Source organism: Polistes canadensis, unplaced genomic scaffold, assembly GCF_001313835.1.
Source record: "Polistes canadensis isolate GaletaPanama2010 unplaced genomic scaffold, ASM131383v1 scaffold_433, whole genome shotgun sequence".
In the NCBI taxonomy this organism is placed as follows: domain Eukaryota; kingdom Metazoa; phylum Arthropoda; class Insecta; order Hymenoptera; family Vespidae; genus Polistes; species Polistes canadensis.
The window spans coordinates 60410-64828 of record NW_014569980.1 but is presented as its reverse complement, the minus strand read 5'-3'; positions in this window follow the sequence as shown (position 1 = coordinate 64828).

Here is a 4419-nt window from a genome sequence, read left to right as displayed (position 1 = left end):
AACTATCCCCGAGCCTTCTCTAACAGACATCTCAGATTCCAGGTTATCTCATTTCCAGCGGATTCAAGAGCGCTTCCAGCAATTTTGGAAAAGGTGGTCGACGGAATGCCTGCAAGCGCATCAGACCACATCCAAATGGCAGACATCGCAGAACGATATCAGGGAAGGGTCTCTTGTCCTTATTACCGACGAACGTCTACCTCCGTCAAAGTGGCCTCTCGCCAGGGTGATACAACTACTCCCAGGAAAGGACGGTCTCTGCAGGGTTGTCACGCTGAAGACCGCCACCAGCACTATCACTAGACCTATCGTCAAGCTCGCACCATTGCCTCTCCAACCGCACAAGGAATAATAATTTTCTCAGCGGTTCAGCACATCTCACTAAGTCAAATTCTCGAATCACGCTCGAGAATTGGAGGGGAGAGTGTTCGAAAATTGCGCCCCTCAGACTAGATAGCAGGACCTCTCGGCTAGCATGATTAATGCGCCGTCTGTTATCGCTGAGAAGAAGACATATGGATTGTTCTTATTGATCAAGGGATCACGCCACTTAACGTGTCAATAGGTCATTGGTCCCCTGTGACGTCATCCTCTGCGTGTTACTTTCCTATTGATTGTTTGTCATCTCTTCCTAGCGTGGAACTCGCTAATTGGTGTATTGTCTTTTCTCCACTTCCGCTCTGTTCCTCTAATCGAATCGAAAAGTGGCGTGGCCCAGCAGAACCTTTTAATAATTTAATCTGTGCGGACGTACATTTGGAAATCTAAAAGAATTGTGCACCATCTTATAAGCTTCATCTCGCTCTATTCTCATCTCACACCGTTCCAGCTCATCTCTTCTCGCTTTTTCTCATTTAGGYCATCCTTGTGTTGTGTCTTTCTGACTGATCATCTCATTATACTCTCTCGCATTAACGACCTCTCAGGTAATCTCATAACCTTTATCTTTAATCTGATCATCTCTATATACCTTCTGACCTCTCATTTTTGTACTCTTCGTTTCATTAATTCATTACTACATGTTCATAATTGTTAAAAAATCTTGTTCCACTTAAATTCTACCAGAAATTAAGACAAATACAGTCCACTAGCCTATCTCGCCTATCTCCTTGTCTTCTCGTAGAGCATCCCACTCAAACCTCCTAATCTATTTCTCGCTCGAACATAACACCTTTATTTGTTAGTATATGCTTTAAAATTTAAAAGAAAACGTTTTATAGCTTTTGTTATAAACCACTTTTTTTAGAAATTTTATATTTTTTCTTCGATTTTATCCAGAAAGTAGCTAAAATTTCTTTCCAAATATATTAAAATTTTTAGCGACGTTTAAAATATGCTACTAGAAGTAAAATATAGGTGATTTCAAGTTTACTACAATCGAGTTTCGTAGAAAAAGAATTGAATTCTTCACGTAAAGTAACCAAAAAAAGTTGTAATTAAATGATTTTTTCATTTTTTTGGACTGCCGTGGTTTAAATATAAATGTTGCTTGCTAGATTTAATTGGTACTAACTCTTTTTATTTGTTAGTATACGCTTTAGAATTTGAAAGAAAACATTTTATAGCTTTAGTTATGTAGCATTTCTTTAGATATAAGATAGTTTTCAAATATTATTTAATCTAGAAATTAGCGAAAATTTATCTAAAATATATCGAAAAATTTTTAGCGACAGCAAAAATGTGCTACTAGAAACAAAACAGAATAGATGCCCGCTTTAATACAATCGAGTTTCGTTGATAAACAATTGCATACTTTACGTAAAGTATCCAAAAATAGTTGCAATAAAATAGTTTTTTCCTTATTTTTGTACAGCAGTTATTAAAATTTAAATGTTTTTTGCCGGTTTTTTTTGGACGAAACACTTTTTATTTGATAGTACACGCTTTAAAACCTGAAAGAATACGTTTTATAGCATGTGTTATACAGCACTTTTTTAGATATCTGATAGTTTTCAACGATTATTTAATGTAGAATGTAGCGAAAACTTTCTATAATAGATTAAACTGTTTTCTAGCAAATGTAAAAATTTGCTGTTAGAAACTAAACAGAATAGATGTTTAATTGACTACAATCAAATTTTGTTGACAAATAGTTTAATTTTACACTTAAAGTAACCAAAAAAAGTTGTAATAGAATGATTTTTTCTCTTTTTTTCGACTGCAGTAGTCCAAATAATAATTATGCTTGCCTAATTTTTGCGGACTTAACACTTTTTATTTGTAAGTATACGCTTTAATGCTTAAAAGAAAACGTTTTATAGCTTCTGTTAAATAGCACTTTTTTAGATTTATTATAATTTTTAACTGCGATTTAATCCAGAAAGTAACGAAAAATAATTTGTAATTATATTAAAAATGTTTTAGCAGAGGTAAAAATGTTATATAAGAAACAAAAAAGAATAGATGTTTAATTGACTACAATCTAATGTTGGTAACAAATAATTGAATTCTAAACGTAAAGTTACAAAAAAAATTATAATAAATAGATTTTTAAACTTTTTTTCGACTGCAGTTGTTGAAAAGTATATCATGTTTGCTGGATTTTATTAGACCAAACACTTATTATTTGATAGTACACGCTTTAAAACTTGAAAGAATACGTTTTATAGCTGATGTTATACAGCACTTGTATAGATATCTGATAGTTTTCAACATTTATTTAATGTAGAAAGTAGCGAAAATTTTCTTAGAAAGATTAAAAAATTTTTTAGAAAATGTAAAAATGTGCTTTTCGAAATTAAACAGAATAGATGTTTAATTGACTGCAATCAAATTTTGTTAAAAAATAGTTTAATTCTACACGTGAAGTAACCAAAACAAGTTGTAGTAAAATGATTTTTTCTCTTTTTTTCAACTGCAGTAGTCCAAATATAAATTATGCTTGCCGAATTTTCTCGAACCTAACACTTTTTATTTGTAAGTATACGCTTTAAAGCTTAAAAAAACGTTTTATAGCTTCTGTTAAATAGCACTTTTTTAGATTTTTTTTAATTTTTATCTACGATTTTATTTAGAAAGTAGCAAAAGTTTCTTTCTATATACATTAAAATTTTTAGCGACGTTTAAAATGTGCTAATAGACACATAACAGAAGTGATGTCAGGTTTACTATTATCGAGTTTTGTGGAAAAAGAATTGAATTCTTCACGTAAAGTAACTATTAAAAGTTGTAACTAAATGATTTTCTCCTTTTTTTGGACTACAGTTATTAAAATATAAATGTTATTTGATAGATTTTATTGGGCGAATCACTTTTTATTTGATAGTAAACGCTTTAAAACTTTAAAGAATACGTTTTATAGCATTTGTTATATTGCACTTCTTTCGATATCTGATAGTTTTCTACAATTATTTTATCTAGGAAGCAGCGAAATTTTCTCTTTAATTTATTAGAAAATTTTTAGCGACGGTAAACATGTGCTATTAGAAACAAGACAGAATAGATGTCAGGTTGACTACAAGCGAGTTTCGTCGAAAGAGACGCGTAAGTAACCAAAAAAAATTGTAGTAAAATGATTTTTTCCCTTTTTTTTTAACTGCAGTAGTCCAAATATAAATGATGTTTGCCAAATTTTATCGGACTTAACACATTTTATTTGTAAGAATACGCTATAAAGCTTGAAAGAAAACGTTACATAGCTTCTGCTAAATTGCACGTTTTTAGACTTTTTATAATTTTTAACTACAATTTAATCAAATTAGTAGCGAAAATTTTTTTTTAAAAATATTGAAAATTTTTTAACAAAGGCAAATATGTGCTATTAGAAACAAATAAGAATAAATATTTGGTTGACTACAATCGAATTTTGACGAAAAATAAATGAATTCTTCACGTACACTAACCGAAAAAAATTGTAATAAAACGATTTTTTTCCTTTTTTTTTGACTGCAGTATTCAAAATATATATGATGTTTGCCAAATTTTTTCGGACTTAATACTTTTTATTTTTAATTATACGCTTAAAAGCTTAAAAGCAAACGTTTTATAGCTTCTGGTAAATAGTACTTTTTCAGCTTTTTTATTATTTTTAACTACAATTTATTCCAGATAATAGCGAAAATTTTTATTTTAAAATATTGAAAATTTTTTAACGAAGGCAAGAATGTTCTATTAGTAATCAAACAGAATAGATGTTAGGATGACTACAATCGAATTTTTTCGAAAATGAAATAAATTCTGCACGTGAAGTAACTAAAAAATGTGGTAATAGAATGATTTTTTCTCTTTTCTTAGAATGCAGTTTTTAAAATATAATTGATATTTGCTAGATTTTATTTGAACTAACAATTTTTATTTGTTATTATACGCTTTAAAACTTCAAAGAAAATGTTTTATAGCTTTTGTTAAATAGCACTTTTTTAGAAATTTTATAGTTTATAACTACGACTTAATCCAGATAGTAGCGAAAATTTCTTTTTA